The following is a 17292-nucleotide window of genomic DNA, read 5'->3' as shown; positions in this document are numbered from 1 at the left end:
AAGGGGCATCCAACTTGAGAATCCTATAGATCTATTTTGTCCAACAGAAGGAACCTTTAAGAATTTTAAATAAGTGGCTCTATATTTCAGACAGTATGGAGAGAGAACAATTTTATGGGCTATCCATGTGTCTGTTTTCCCATCTGTGCTTCTGTCCATCTGTCTTCTGGCTCTGCTTTGTTTGCTGTTGCTCTGGCTAAGATGGCGTCTGCTAGGTAAAGGCAATCTTACAAAGCACCTTCCCAAGTCTCACCTGACAAGCTGGGGCCCAGCTGCTGCTCCTGCTACTTTGCAGGTAGCGCTTTCCCTGCCACACTCTGATCGCAGATCCTCCAGGGTGGCCCTCTCGAGTGGTGAATGCCATCTTTGTTGCAAGGGGTAGGAAGGAGAATAATATAATTCTACCTGCGAGAAAAGACAGTAAACCAATGCTGTAATTCCATTGCTGTTGGAAAAGGAACAATAAATGACGGCAAAACAAATGGCTTGATACCTGCACGGTATAAATTACCCAGCGGAAGAGATGTTTGAGAGAGGAGAGTGAGGATTTGATCTCTGTCTTCCAGTTTTTCAGCTATTGTCAGCCGCTGTACAAAGGCTAGCTTGACAAACCTTGGCTTCCTCTGTCTGAACTGAACAGTCCATTCTTTTGAGTTTGATGTGGAGGGGAACAGGGAAAGGCCTCGTGTTGATATAAACATTTATCGTCACCTCATTTATCAGCTAAAAAAAAAGTTTTTAATGAAGGATCTGACTGTCCTTATTATGGATATATACTGAAGGTGATTTTGATCTTTTGTTAGATAGCATCCCTAAGGTAAGGAAGCCAGTGACATCCAAATGCCAACCCAAGACTCACCACACTTCCAAAGGCAGGTGGTTTAAAGTAATAGTATGTGCCCACTTTGGTTTGATCGAGGATAAGAATTTGTTGCATAGTCAAGCTGCTGCCCATGACAGATTGTGATGGTAGTGCTGATTTAAACCTTCAGTGGGATAGTTTGATGATCAAATAGGTTTTCATGCATGCAAAGATATTCCCCTCAGTCAGCTTCATCCATGCCTGTGTTACTTGCTCTGTGATGACACCAAGGTGGTTCATGAGCATGAGTATGAGGTAGCTAGTGGCCCAACTGTATGTAACAAACTCTCCCATGTATGACAAAAGTGAATAGAAATGCCTAGCTACACTTCAGATTGCGGTATGCAATGCAGTCAAATATAAACATTTAGCAGTACTCCATTCTTCTGGAATGAAAGGGTAGCTAGCAAAACAAACACAGAGTGTCCCCTCAGAAGAGTCAGAGAGCAGAGGTGTAAGTTGCATCTCGAGCCTAGCTATCTGAGTTCCTGACTGGAGAGGATGCGCAGTCGGTGTTTGAACTTGGCAGCAGTGAGAAGAAGTTGTGTTGGATTAGTGATGTCTGTATTGGACATGTGGAGGGAGGTCAGGGGGAGGGAGGAAGAGTTTGTGTTGGATTAATGATGTCTGTGTTGGACATGGTAGGGGCAAGAAGAGGTTGTGTTAGATTGGTGATGTCTGTGTTGAATATGGGAGGAGCATTTTTTTTAAACCTCATGTTCACTTAGAAACCTTTTTAGCATAATTATTACAGTGTTTTGGGAACATAAGTTGCTTCCCGCAAGTTATAGAGGGAAGGTAAGAAAGCAGCAGTTAGCTATAATAGCCCAGAGTTGAACCTTCCAGGCTCTCTTGAACTTGTTTCGTTTCTGTTGAGTTTATCTGGATCATTTGTTTAGATGGTTCTTTAGAAGTGTTGTACTGTTGTATCTGTTTTTCCTACCCATTCCCATGACTGCTGTTTTTGATCCTCACTAAAAGGATTAAAATGGAAGCTTTCTCCGTTACTTTCTTGATTTTGATGCTTAAAATTTCTGATGGGATCTAGAGTCATTAGGCCCATGTGAAAGTCATGCACAGTTTCTCTGAAAACTGAATGCTTAAAAAAAAAAGCCTACAGACTAGTTAAGGAGATATAAATTCTATAGAGACCATGCTTAATAGTTCCTAGTTTATGTGTCCTCAATGTCTTCCTCAAATTGGATGGGAAGCAGTAACCCTGATAGGGTTGGGTAATGTTACCCCCTGCCCCAAACCAGTCATGTCCTGCTGACGTCAGAACACAAACCCAGTCTTCCTAGTAGAATCCCAAACCGCTGAAGCTTATTTCTGTCTATACCATCACCTACTGTACTCCCAAGTTTGGCCCTTCCAAGCTGCCCTAACTGTCCCTCCAGAATTCTCAGTGCTCTGCTCTACAAGGGCCACAGTCCTCTCCTTGGCCTCCATGCCTGGGCCCTGCCTGAGCCTGCCTCCATAGTATTCATGGCTCCAGAAGTGAGCCCTGGTGGCGGGTGGGGGTTGTTATGTGGGCCTGGCAGACCATGACAGTCCTTATATTTGTCAACCCCCAGATTTTTTTTTCTGCCTCCCTCCCCTTACTAATAGGCGGCCTCCTGAGCTCGAGTGTCTTCTAGATGAAGTCACTGCAAGGAGGAGGTACAAAGAAACACAGAAGGAAGAAAGAGCTCGGGCTCTGATTTCATTGCTCTCTCTTCCTATGCCATTAACTATCATGATGACAATTTCATCTCCTCTCTCGATCCAGATCCTATGGGGCAGGCCCATAGAGCTGTCAGGTCCCACTAAATAAGCCTGGCCCCAGAACCCACCCCTCCATTCACAATCACCACCACCACCACCACAACCACCTTATGTGTTTGTTTATGTGTACGTCTGTGTATATGCATTCACACCACAGTTCATATTGCTCCGAGGATAATTTCAGGATTCAGTTCTTTCCTTCTACCATGGAGGTTTCAGGGATAAAACTCAGGTTATCAGATTTGGGGGTGAACCTCTGTATCTGCTGGGTCATCTGGTCCTCCATTCCTCTGTTCTTGCCTGAACCATCAAGGGGCTTGCTACCATTGCTGAGATCCTAGAGACTGCATTTCCCATCCTTTGACTCTAAGTTTGCCCTTCACCTGTGCATTCATTTGTCTCTGTGCTACTTCTGTTAAACTTGGCTTATCTTTATATCCTAGATAAATCTTTCCTGATCCTGCTGACATTTGGCAGATATTTGTTGAATTCATTACCTGGGTCTAAACTGTCTTCTGGGTGGTCATCCTGTAGTGCAGCAGATGTATCCTGGATCAGTTAGCAGTGCCCAGTGATGTCATCTGGGCTTTCTTCATCAGTAACAAGTTATCTTCAAACCACGAAGTTGGAAACAGCATGCATGTATCAATGCATGGGTCCAAAGGTTACCAGGGCAGGTCTTTAGTCCAGCTGGGGCTCACATTAGATTCTGTAGGCAGCAGGAGCTAGGTAGCTCTGTCGTCTTGGCTTTGTGGAGATAGTTAGTGTGAGACATTTCCTTTGCATTGTTCTTTCCATGAGAGGCTAGATCAGGTGTGACCCCAACAGAGTCACGGGAGCAGAGAGACACTTACATGGAGCAAGAACTTTCTCAAGCATGTATATGAGTATGCCTGATAAAATTTCATGGTGCAAAGAAAGTCATGTGATCAAAAATAGTGTTGAAGGGTACAGGAGCAAAAGACTCAACTTGTTCACTGAGCAGTGGGGTGATGTAAAGGAAAAAAAAAGGCTAGTCCAGGGGATGAGGGAAGGCAGCATACATTATTATTACAATTTTAAGTATTTGAAACCTTTAAAAGGTGAGTCTCCTGTTAGTTAACAATCTTTAAAAGGAAAAATTACAAAATCAATCTGTACCACCTAAGTTTTAGAAGAGCAAAGCCAAAGGATAAGAATGTATTTAAAAACTATAAGGTGTTGACGGAGCTATACAAAAGGATCCATCAGCCTAGCAGAGAACAAAAAGAGAAAACCATAGGGGGAAGCTAGGAAGTAGGAAGGAAAGGAAGCAGAAGGCAGGAGCGGGGAGGAGAGGCCATGGAATGAGAAATACATTTTTTTAATGAGTGTATCAAAAAGGCACCGTGACTAAGAATGCTGACCGCTCCTGCAGAGCACCAGAGCGTGGCTCCCAGCACCCATGTCAGGAACCTCACAGCCACCTGTAACTCCAGCTCCAAGGGATCTGAAACCCTTTTCTGCTTCCCTGGGGGAGGGGGACAAACAGGCCCTTCAGACCTCATGTATGACTGGAACAACCTCTGTGGGCTATTCAGAAATGTCTCTCTTGGTGTAAAGGGAGGAGTGGCCATTAAACAGTCCCATTTCTTAAGATGGTCCTATGCAGTAGAGTATATGTCAGGGAACTGGAACCTCTGCAAAGCATATGAAGAAGATGCATGAAGAAAGGATCTCTCTTGCTTCCGCAGCTGTGACTGGGTGTTGGCTTAAAGGAATACTTACACTTTGACAGTGTACGTGTCAAAGTAAGATTTTAAAAGACTTAGCAAACCCTTCAACAGAACAGACACCAAGGGAACATAGCTGTTCACACAATTTGGTCTACCTCATGTGACAGCTGAGAGGCTAAAGATGGTTGGATAGACAGACAGACAGACAAATGGACATAGAATTATTTTTGATTAGCCAGATGTGGTGGCTCACACCTTGAATCCCACTACCCAGAAAGCAGGAATAAGCCATTCTCTTTGAGGCTAGTCTTGTTTATACAGCCAGTTTCAAGCTATATAATGGAACTGTGTTGCAAAATAAATAAGTAAATAGGGTAGATATAAATTTAACCCTTTGATAACTTTGCAGTAAAATTACACATTATGTAATTGCTAGTTTCTTCTGTGTTATTTTTGTTTGTTCATGGTTACTTCCCTCCCCTAAAATAGATCAAGTAAAGAGCCATTTATAAATAACAGATTAGAGAACCAAGTTAAAGCAGCTTTATTTCTCCTTTACCCTTCAATTTGCATTAATTGGTAGCAGCCGTGAGAAACAGTGCCAACCGCGCACCTCAGGTCAAATGACTAAACAAAATGAACTTCTTCACGCCCACAAATAAATGTGAATCGGTCACAAAACTGGATTCTTTTGGAACTACAAAATAACCACACTAGTAACATCTTTGTGCCCCAATTTTAAAAGGTGTAAAAGACACACATCCTAAACTACAGTTGTTCCAGGAAAGGATGCTGTTGTCATGGCTTCAACAGTCTCCTTTGAGCTCTGAGCAAATTCCTAATCCCCTGTTCTCTGAAGAGAAGAAGTAACACCAGGTGTGTTTAGGTTGGACGGGCTGAGGTGGCAGTTTGCATGGCATGGCCTCAGCACAGCACTGGACAGACTGGAATCAAGTGACTTTGCAGAAACACACCGGGAAAGAAATGCTGTTTGTATTACACAGATCCTGGGACCATGCCCACAGCTCCCACAGCTCCCACAGCCCCCACAGCTCCCACCACAGCTCCCACCACAGCTCCCACCACAGCTCCCACAGCTCTAGCTCCTAACAGTTTTCACTTTAAAGGCAGTGCCTGTTCTCAGAAACTCAGAACAAGCCCATGACATCACACAAACAGCCCAGTGAAGCCCCGCGCCAGCGTCTTCCTCACTCTTTCTCTGCCTGCCCCCTCCTAGTCTGGAAATCGAGCCTGTGACTACTGTCTATCTCATGTGGTCACCATGGCGATCAAAGCACGTGAAATCATTACTACAAACCATGCTTTACAGAAGTTTATGAATGAAGGTGTGGCCTGTGGCCCCAGCAGCCTAAAGGCTAGGGCAGAAGATTGAAAGTTCTAAGCCAGCCTGGGCTACATGTAAATTCCAGGCTAGTCTTGGAAACAGAGGGGAATCTATCTAAAAAAAAAACAAAGTAAAATTAAAACTTTAAAGAACTTTTCAGTGTAAACCAGGTAAGGCTTTATAGTGTTTTCAGGTAACCAAGTTCAAATCTATTCTTTAGAGTCTAAATCAGAGTTAACGTATTAAATTAAATTATATCCATATGTGTTCAATATCTATCTATATCAATATATAGATATAGATACATATCATCTATCTATCTAAAGTTTGATATCATTTTTACAAAAGGCACTGCTTATTTTTAGATATTAATGTCAGGCTGTGTATGTACTCAAAACTTGAAGAAAACCAAAACAGCTTCATACACAAGCTTCTTTGCTCTGTTGACTTCCTCTTTGAAAATGCTTTTAGGACACAGTGTGCTTCTTCGTGCTTTGGTTTCTGGCCCCATACTATCAACGTTTCTACTCACAGTGAGAGGAAGTTGGGGGTTTCAGATTAGAAGGTTTTGTGAGAAGAACAGTGCAGAAGGATTTAGAAGAAAATAGGTCACTACAACTCCAGAGTCATCGTCAGTGTGGTTTTCAGAGGAAAAAAAATGTCAGCAGTAATGAACTTTAATACTTAACGCGTTGCTTGTATATGCATGGCCTGTGTGTTCTGCGTGGAGGCAGTGTGGACGAGCCTTCATGGATATAGCAGTGAAAGCCTGCTGAGTGACCAGAAATTCCTTTAATGTGTTAAGCAGAGGTTTTCTTTTTTTTTATTATTTTTATTTTATTTTATTTTATTTTTATTTTAAGCAGAGCTTTTCTGGTGCTGTAAACGCAGGCTGACAGGACAGTAACTGGGTGTTTACGTGGCATGATGGGCCGAGCTCTGATGCACACTGTGAAGATGGGAGAATGAGAAGGGAAGGCAGGAAGGGGTCGTAGAGGAGGCAGATGTGATTAAAGCATATTCACGCCTGTATATACGAATAGTAAACTCCAGAGTGTTGCACAATTAGTATAGGGAGTTTTAAAATTTAGACCGAGACAGAAAGTCACGTCACACGGCAAATTTTAAATGCCCAGGTTGTGATGATGGCTTAGTGAGTAGACTTCTTGCTCTGAGAGAATGGGAGCTGAGCTCAGCTTCACGGCGTTTGCTGTGAAAATCTGGGCACGGTATGCCTGTCGGTTACCCCCAGCACTGCGGCGCTCTTACGTCACGAGATGAACAAGCATACCTGTGCTGGAAATGGCTTGCCTTTCTACATGTTCTCGGGGACATAATGGTCTTATTTAGGGGCTGTTTTGCTCTTCTCCACGAGGTCAGGGGGCAGCTCATCCCCAGCCAAGGGATCTCGGAAAATACTTGGAGACAAATATGCTTGGGTCAGCAGCAGGTAGGGAGAGGGAGCCACGTTATCTCAGGAACCAACTTCATAGTAAGCTTAAACAGCACGCAGCAGTTTGGTAATGCAATATTTACGACACACACACCAATACAAACAAAAACCACCCGTGCCAAGCCAAGAAGTGGTAGCTCACTGCTGTAACCCCAGTACTCACAAGACTGAGGCAGAAGGACCACCAGGAATGAGTTTAGGTTCAGCCTGAACTACAGACTGAGTTCAAACACAGCCTGAGCTACAAAAATGAGACCTTGGCTCAAAAACAAAACACAAAAATCACTCGTAAGCACACAGTTACCATGGATACATAGATATTTTCATGAATACAAAAAATAGAAAAGCAAAGACTAGCATTTTATAAATCAACTCATGCTTGGGATGGGACCATCAATGAAATTAAACCAGTGCTCTTTTTATTCCTCTGGTGAAAGAGAAAGAACAGATATGAAAAGGAGGGAACACCTTGTGTGTCTGTCTGCAGAAAGTGTCCCCAGATGGGCCACACACTCTCTAGGCAACTCCTCTTTGTGCTGGGATGAGGCTCCCTGCCGCCTTCTCTCACCTAGTACATGGTGCATGGAGCAACACGCTCACCAGCACAGGGATGCTGGCTCTTCCTAGGGAACAAGGAACTCTCCCATCACCTGTAGGTCCTCCTTGGCCTCTCGGTCATCTTCCCAGGCTGGTAATGTAAAACTCTTGGGTGCTGTTCTTGAGGCCCCATAGAAAAGCCGGCCTTTGGGAGGCATGAAGGCTGTGGCCTGCCTGAACTCTGTCATCACAGCTTCATGTTAGAGTCTTTTTCCATGAAACGATGTCCAGTTCAGAATGAGATTTCATTTAAGTCTGTTTGCACTTATTCAAAATCGGAGACAGCTCTGAAACAAGACTCCACTTAGGGACAGAAATAAGATCAGGTACTGTTTAATCAAGTGTTGGGGGGAATTACATTTAAATTTAAAAAAAAAAACCAATTTGTATTTTCTTGTGTTTCCTTTTTTTTTCCAGATCCGTGCTTTCCCTCTCATTGGAGGACCTGCATGGTGGTAGCCAGATCCACACATGGCCTAATGAATAGAAGGTCAGAGGTCAGCCTTGACTTGCGATACGTACTTGTGTTTATTTCTGCTGTGACTTGACCCTCGTGTCTTCAAACTTGTGGCATCGCCATATATAAAAAATTTTTATTTAGCATAACTGAGGATGGTAGTCCAGGGAACTGTGAGGTATTATGTTGCTAACCCTGTATCAAGGAGAAGAGATGAGGTAAATTTACCCAGGTGAAGATTGGCAGTGGCAGAATGCAAGATGGCTACAGCCATTCCTCTTATTTCACAAGAAAACTGTGTGCCCAGAATCCAATCCCATCTCAAGGATCTTTTTCTTGAATGCTAAAGGGGGAAAAAAAAAAGCAAAACAAGAATTAGATAAGCCTTGGCTAGAGCGAACCAGGGTGGAGCGTTTCCTTGGTTCGCTGATATCACCTCGCCTCTGGATTCCCCCTTCCTCTGGAGGAGTGTGGCAACACCAGGCAGCCTGTTTGGAATGCTGAGCTATAATTTTGAAACCGGTCTGTTTTCCTCATTAGAACAACAACTGTTTCCGTTTGTCTCTGCATCTAAGGCTATGGCAGCACTTTCCTCTCTGTGTTTATTATTTTTAGCAGTTTAAAAGCTAACCATTTAAAAAAAAAAAAAGCAGCGGGTAGTGTGCAGGCCTGGCCTGGCTCTGGTGGAGTCTATGGAAGAGTCTGGCGGCGGCAGCAGGGTTCTTTGAATGCTGTCTTTGTGCCTCCCTTTGTCTGCAGCCTCTGGCCTGTTGTCTAGGCTCCTTGGCTGTGCTGGTGCTGTCTGATGGCAAGCAGTACTAATATTACAGTGCTTGGTGCCCAAGGCCTCCCTTGGGAGCCCACAGTCTGGCTGCCTCTGCTCCCCAGCCCTCCTTTAGGGCTGTCCTGGCTCTCTTATCAGAACAGTATTGCTAATTTATGGACTCTCATGAAAATAGGATCACTTAAGAACCCTAAGGTGTGTGGTTTTCTAATACAAAATGCAATGGTGGATCCTTCCCATGCTTCTAGCATGGGAACATTTTCTTTAATTACTTCCTCCTTTCCCAGATGCAGCTTTTCAGTGAACCCCAATCTGTACAGCATGGATGGGGACAGCTGTGCTTTTGAGGATGAAAAGGGGAGCTATGAGCCCCTTACCTCTGCATCTTCCTCATCCCTCCCCAGCCAAACTGTCATCTGAAGTCATCCACCCCAACAGAACCCCCTCAGGAGACCTCAGGATACTCACACATGTTCCATCTGGGGTGGCACTTTGATTTCAGACACAGAAGCCATGGAGGTTCCTCTACCTACTCGATGCATGAAGCATTAAACCCAAAGAAGCAATCAATGAATCCACTTTTATGTATTTCTGGAAAGGGCTTGGTCAGTCTATAGCAGTAGGAATTAATGCAGTTGTCATAACCTCAGGGAGAAGTGGGAACTGACAAGGGGCCAGGAGGGTAAGGGAGTTGTCCGCAATGATGGGGTGCTGCGTAGAGTGTGCCACACCTAGCCTGTGTCAAAACTTACTGGGGCACTCTAGACTACAAACTATTAATCCATGAACGGAAAAAAAATAAAGGAAAAAGCACACACACACACACACACACACACACAAACACACAAACACACACACACACACACACACACACACAAAGCTAGGCTTTTAGTGAATGAAAGGACAACAGCCAGATATTTGCACCCGAATGACTTCCGAAAGCTGTGTGGGCTACACTGTGGCCCTGGATCTCAACACGGTTCCTGAGATCTGGGGAGGCCTACGGTCCAGCAGATACCCACCTAAAGTAATAGAACAGATCTTTCTCTCTCTTTCTCTCTCTCTCTCTCTCTCTCTCTCTCTCTCTCTCTCTCTCTCTCTCTCTCCTTCACCTACTCCCTTGGATGCTTTTCAGTGACTATAAAATGCAAGATTCTGTTCATCAGAGCAGAGACTGGGCTTGAAAAGTGCGTCTCTATGTTATCTATAAAAGCAACTCCCGGCATCTGCCACTTGCTCGTGGCTTTCTACCTGCCCCTGGCCCTGCATCCTACCATGACATTTGACCTTCTCTCAAGCCCCTTCCTCAGCCTGTAACACTTCAGACAACCCTGCTTTAAATATCTCCATGCCTGTGTTTGGAGGTTGGGCAGTAAAATGGAAGGTGATTATTTAGGTATAAGTGTAGCTAAGGACTTCGACCAAGGAAGAGGAGACACAAGGCTGCCTTGGGAAAGCTGCTGGGAAGTAGGCAAAAGGTTTTGAAAAGGAGGTGAAGGGGCCCATGAAGGGACCTCGGGGAGCTGGCGTGGAAAGGACATGTCAGTGCCCAGATGTCCCACCAAGCCTGTGAGGCCATAGTACTTTTCTTCTAACAAGACCAACTGCCTGCGACTTGGGACATTTCCCACCAAAGGGCCAAGGCAATGACTACCCGCAATGCACCCACAGGAACACAGATTTAGTTCACTAATGGAGCTTTGGTAAAACTGAATCATCTGCGAAACATTTTTTTTTTAAATAACCAGAACACTTTTTAACCCACACATGCCGTACTTCGCCTGCACATGACGCAAATTTCCTAATCAAACCAAATTTAATTTAGCAGATTTTCTTCCAACCAGCTCACTGTGTGTGAGAGCAGGAGTGGGATTATGTAATGCAAGAGTTGGAGCAGCATTTGCTTCCTTGTGACTCGGCTCATTTCAAGTGTGACTTGGCTCATTTCAAGTCATTGGGACTGAACTTAACCAAATGGAGAAGACCAAGACAGGACGTAGCTATCTTCTCCACTCCAGTCCCAGGGGATATTATCCTCCTAGAACCAGGGATTGGACATGCCCCACCCCCAAGTCCTACCCCTACCCCCTACCAGTGCAACGTGTGATCTCAGTTATTCATGAAATGAGAGTAAGGGTAACATGTCAGTAATTGAAATCTAGTCTATGGATATTTTTCTCATTAGATTTATTTTTACCATTCAAATGACATACCTAACATGACCAAACTTAGCCACCTACTATAACTCAGCCAAATGTAGTGTCTTACACCTGTAATCTTAGCAGTTGGGAGGATGAATCAGAAGAATCCCCCCAATGAATTCAAGGCCATCCTGGCTTACATAGTAAGTTTCAGGCCAATCTAGATTACATAGTAAGACCCTGTCTCAAAAAAAAATATATATATATATATGTATACATACATACACATATATGTATATGTATTCACAGAAGCTGAGAGTAGAATGCCAGTTGATAAGGTCTGGGGGAAGCCAGTAATATTCTATCAATAAGAAAATTCTATCAATAGATATAAAGTGTATGAAAATTATATCAATTGATAGAAAGTTTCTTTTCCACAAGATGAGTAAGGTGTAAACATCTGCAGTACAACATTGTATGCTATTCTTTTGCAGTTCCTAATACTACACTATGCACTTAACAAGAGGGAAGATTTCATACTAAGTGTTAAGACCATAGTAAAAGTTAAAAAGCAATGTAAGATGAAACAAAAATTAAAGAGAATAGCTAGGACTGTTCTGTAGACCCATCCAGAACTGAAGCAGGCAGTTAGCAGGTCCATGCTTTTGAAGTCTTCTCTTGACCTTGCTTCTTACCAGCTGTGTCCCTTTCAGGATGAGTGTCCAAAGGACTGTTCTCTGCTTGCTGTCTCTAACCTCTTTCCATCCTTCCTTCAGGCCCCGCCTTTCTAGCTCCCTGCACCCACTGGCTCTGCTCTTCCTGCAAGCCCCGCCTATCTAGCATGCTCCCTGCACCCACTGGCTCTGCTCTTGCTCTTGATTTTTTTTTTTTAAAGCAGCAGCCTGAACATGTTCAAACAACACATTCCTGGAAGGGCTTTCAACAAGTGAGGCGTCCTGTTTTTCCCTTTCCACTCTCCTCCAACTATTCTCTCTAGTGTTACTGTTGAGCTAAAAGCAACTGAAAGGGAACAGCTACCACTCCACGCCTCTTGTTGCCTCAGCTGCCTGTTTCTAGACCAGGAGAGACAAGGTTCCAGGGAGCCATGTCTGAAGATTTCACTGTCCTGAAACTGTGACAGAGGGGGCCTAACTAGACCTTCCAGTCTGAAATTAATCAATGTATTCTGTCAGCTATTGGCCTTATAAATAGCTAAATATGTGAAGAGAATTTAGAGACTTCCATAACAGGAAGTTGTACATGTGTGTGTGTGTATGTATGTTTTATAGATGGATAGATAGACAGACAGACAGACAGACAGACAGACAGACAGACACACACACACACACACACACACACACACACACACACACCAAACAACAACAAAAACCTATAGCTTGAATGCAAAGTTTCCTTCTGTAGCAGGAGGTGGGACTCTCTGATCATCAGAGGGTTGGGTTCTTTCTGAGTTTCTTAGCAGCTGGCTGCCTCCTCAGGCTTCTTGGTTCAAGATTCCTGGTGGAGCTTTACTCTTTGCATAGAATTCTAGACAACAGAAAAGATAGGTTGTCGGGCTTAAAAAGCATCATGGTTTTTTCCACTTCATGTAGAATTCCACTCTTAAAACTACCTGCAGTACCATCCACTGACTCCTGGCTGCAGAGGAGCTGGCAAGCATAGCTGGCCACCTGGCCATCGTGAAGGACTATCGAAGTTGGGCCTGAAAGGACATCCAGACCTACAAGCCTACTCCCAATTAGACAGCTGATAGAGGCTCTTTTATGAGAGTAGGTGCATCAAGCTACCTACCTGTGCAGTCCAAACCTTTGCAAAGAATGTACACTCATCTATCTGCATGTGTGATGGTGTCTATTCATATGCATGTGCATCTATATCCAGGGAAACCCATCTAGGCATAAGCTAAGCATATATATATATATATTATTCAGAAGATTACAGCTCAATTTTTATCATTTGTATCCTCCCATTCCTCCCTCCCTCCTGCTTTCACCCTATTCCCTTCCCCTATGTTTATGACCGAGGGGGACCTCCTCCCCCACTATATGGTCATAGGCTATCAAGCCTCATAAATGATCATACTGAGTGAGTTAGCCCAGAAGCAGAAAGACTCACATGGTATATACTCACTTATAATTGGGCACTAGCCCAAAAGGCATGTCCCGTGAAAGTCTTCACTTACCAAGAGATTGGAACAGATGTGAGGACATCCCACTGGGACTCTAGGTAAGAGAAATATAGGAGATGGGTAAATAGAAGGACCCAGAGGGTCCTAGAAACCTACAAGAAGAACATTGTGATGCGTGGATTGGGACCCAGGGGGTGTCTGTTCAAACTATTTCATTAACCAAGGACAATACAAGTAGTAAACATCAAACCCCTACTCTGATCTACCCAATGGACAGGACATTCTCCACAGTTATATGGAGAGTGGGAACTGACTCTGACATGAACTCTGGTGCCCTATATTTGACCACCTCCCCTTGGTGGGGAGACCTGATGGCACTCAAAGAAAGAATAAGCAGGCTACCAAGCTAAGCTTTTAAGAAAGAGATCTAGAGAAATAGAAGGTTCTCCTGGTCTCCCTCTAACAAGAAAAATCAGCAAGACTCCCGCGATACAGTCTACCAGCAACACATAAATAACGCACATAAATAGCTAAGGACGCGCACACAGACAACAGAAGCAACGCACATCTTCATAGATCTGCGCCAGCAGCAGCAGCAGAAGTTTTCAAACACGAATATCCATAAGAGTTGCCTTTCAGAAAAAAAGAAAAGAAAAATCAGGCAAAAGCAGAGGGACTAGAAGGAAGTACAGAGATATCCAAGGAGTCATCGTGAGAAGCTGCAGAGAAGGAAACAGTAACATCAGGAGTGGGAAGTAGCCACTGTTGGCCCTTCTCTTCCCTTCCTCCCTGCCACCTCCTTCCTTCCCTTCCTTCCTTCCATCCTTCCCTTTCTTCTCCTTCACACCCTCCTTCTTTCCCTTCCTCCCCTCACTCATTGCTCCATCCCCTCCCTGCATCACACCTTCCCCGTCTTCCTTCCCTTCTTTCCATTTTGGCAGATAGAGCTGCATTCATTTGTAAACTACATTACCACACAATTTTCATTTTACATCCTTGCAAGCAATGAGGAATTTATCCCAAACCACCACTGCATCCTTTCTGTTCAATCAGAGGGTTTCCCGGTGACATCTTGCCATTGCAGCTGACAGAATCAAGGCCCATCTGTGGTGTTGACAGGATGGAGCCTGGGCCCTCTTTGTGACTGTTTGGGATTTCTCCTGTCCCACAGCACAAGCCACTCCCTGGTAAGCACACTTCCCTTGTATGTGGGATCCACAGGGCCTGGCAAAAATGGCCCAAGTCTGTCAGTACAAATGGTGTTGTTACTGTGTGTTTAATGCTTTTTTTGGCTCCTGTGCTGCACTTTATAAGTCGGCTACAATCATTTCAACTGGGGTTTATGATTATAACCCCTCACAGTTGTATTTTGAACGGTGAATGTCATCCTGTTGGCCCACCTACTGTTGGCAAGGAGCAGACTGTTTGCCTCCAGTGCCTGCAACTCCAGGTGTCTTTATGTAGCTTGCTGAGGCGGGTGCTGTGATTTCTGCTGTAATAGCCTAGACCATGTCTCTAATTAAAGATAAATGGCTATATGCTTGTATAGTAAAAGTATGAAGGCATACATGTGCAAAACACCAACTGTAACCCCGTGGTTAGCGTGGGGAGAAGAGGAGAGAGAGGCAAAGGGGTCATTAGTGGTTTGCTACACATTACTCCTCATTGAGAGATGAAGCAGGTGTGGGTGGTGGGCAGGTCTGCGTGTGGGGATGGGATCTTACTGTCTTTTAAAACTGTCTTACAATGTAAGTGTCTTTCTTAGGGGGCAACATTACTTGAGTCCTTGAAGCGAAGTTACCACTTTCAGTTCTGAGCAGTCCAAGTTGTGTGTGTGTGTGTGTTAGAATTGTCTAGAAGGCTTCTTGACACAGTGTCCTGCGTTCCACATGGTTTGCTGTTCAGCAAGTCGTGAGGCCAGCTAAGAACCTACATCCTAATGAGTTCCCCTGGGACGTAGATATTGCTGCTTAAAAGACCACACCTTGGGGACACTTACCTGAGAGAATTGTTCAGGCTGGTTGCTGGCTGTCATTCCTTAGACCAGCGTTTGCTTGGTAACAAAGTATTTGGCTCAGCATTGGATTTAGGCACAGTGTACCATGGAGGAACGAAGAACCCTCTCCCTGGTGGAGAGGAGTCCAGACTACCCCGTGGAGTTGAGCTGGTTGTGTCTCTGGTGCCCGCTAGAGCCCTGCAACGTGTAGCCAAAGAGCCAGACCAGTGTTTGCAAAACACCATAGTGCTGCTTTTGGTATAAATATGCACAATGTCCTCAGGGAGATTGGCAGGACCCTCAGACACAGACCAGCACTAAGGCGGAAATAGGGCAAGGCTTCCTGAGGGATGGTAGGATCACTGAGTCTGGAAAGGGATGCTATCTGGGCAGAGTCAGAAGAGGGTATCAGGCAGACAAAGGAAATGGCACACAGAATTCTAAGGTGAGATTTGTAATGCGATTGCTATAGACAGAGAAAAGAATTTAAGGTGGCAGGGTGAGAGCTGATCACTAGACCTGAGACCGTGAAAGTCTATGTCAGAGTCTCACATTGGACGTGATGGCAGGGGAGGACCATTGTAAAATTAGGCAGATAGGGCTAGACAGATAGTTTAAGACCACAGCTGCTTTTCCAGAGGATCCAGGTTCGATTCCCAGCACCCACATAATAGTTCACAAGTCTGTAACTCCAGTTCCAGGGGGGATCCGATGCTCTCTTCTGGCTTCCATGGGCACTGCATGCATGTGATGTGCAGACATGCACTGAGACATGCGCGTGCGTGCGCGTGCGCACACACACACACTAAATAAATAAATAAATAAATAAATAAATATCTTTTCAAAGAAAAAAAAATTAGACACAGCAGTAAGTTGGTCCAGTTTTGCATTTCAGCAGAGTTCCATGACTAGGATATGTCACATGCGGGTCGGGGATGAGATTGGCCACAGTGGGCCGGATAGGCGCTGTTCGTTAGCCTCTGTGTAAAACAGTAAAGGCTGAATGCGGGCAGTGCCAGTGAGAGTGGAAGGGGCTATAGGGAGACAGAATTGGTGAACACAAAGGTCAATAAACAGCACAGAGAGAGAGAGGGAGAGACAGACAGACAGACAGACAGACAGACAGACAGACTGCCCAGAGGAGCCTCCCTGTGCACATTCCCCCACCACTCCTAAGACAAGACTCGCCATATTTCTTGCTGGCCAAGGAGCACCTGCGTTCAGCAGATCAAACACTGATTTCCTTATATGTGGATTTTGAAGATCATCTCCTTCTCCTCCTCCTCCTCCTCTTCCTCCTCCTCCTTCTTCTTTAAGGATAACATATTTCTCCTATCTTATTCAATATATATATATATTTCTAATGTCTTGTTTGTTTTGGCCTTAGCTGACTGTTCTCTCTAACAGATTCGGGTACCTCAAGACCCGCCAGGCTCCTCCTTGGCCTCTTAAAAAAACTTTGATGCTGTTGATGTCCTGTCACAAAGATTGGCCTGAGTGTAGCCTTTAACTTTATCGTTCGCTACTTCTCTGCTCTGCGATAAAACACCATAACCAAAAGCAACTTATGGAAGAAAGGGGATCTTAGTGCAAGGTTCCAGAGGAATATAGGTCTATCCTGGAGACAGGCATGGTGGCAAGTGCCAGGTGTGGAGGCAGCGGGTGGAAGCTGAGAGTCCACATCCTTAACCACCTGCAGGAAGCAGGGAGTGAAGCAGGAGAGTGGTACCCGCCAAACGGCATACTTTCTCCAGCAAGGATACCCCACCTAAACCTCCCCAAACAGTGCCATGTGTTAAAATGAGGACGCCTATAGGGGACATTTTCCATTTAAACCACAACTCATATCAAGCACAGCCCTTGACTGTTCTGACTCTGCTTTCTGCTCCTCTTCTACTTTTCCCATTATACTTCGACCCTTTTGTATGTCATCTATTTATTCTGTCACTGGCCCTTGTTTTTTTGTTGTTGTTGTTGTTGCTGCTGCTATTGTTGTTATTTGTTGATTTGTCTCAACTTAATTTGAGAAAAGGACTTACCAAGTGTTACCCAA

At 44.6% G+C, this 17292-nt stretch overlaps 1 protein-coding gene across 13 annotated transcripts in view; it reads left to right on the top strand.

Annotated features, from left to right (window-relative positions):
• THRB (thyroid hormone receptor beta) overlaps positions 1–17292 on the top strand; it is a 337445-nt gene that overhangs the window by 138043 nt on the left and 182110 nt on the right. For 8 of the 13 annotated variants that reach the window (XM_084794673.1, XM_084794688.1, XM_084794684.1 and 5 more), the window contains exon 2: positions 8133–8205. The gene's annotated coding sequence lies outside the window, so the exon portion shown is untranslated. Of the gene's footprint in view, positions 1–8132; positions 8213–17292 lie in introns of all 13 variants that reach the window. The other 5 variants (XM_084794677.1, XM_084794676.1, XM_084794687.1 and 2 more) reach the window with 1 other exon arrangement.

Source organism: Acomys minous (assembly GCF_964271855.1).
Source record: "Acomys minous genome assembly, chromosome: 9".
Lineage (NCBI taxonomy): Eukaryota > Metazoa > Chordata > Mammalia > Rodentia > Muridae > Acomys > Acomys minous.
This window is presented reverse-complemented; position numbering and strand designations above follow the sequence as displayed.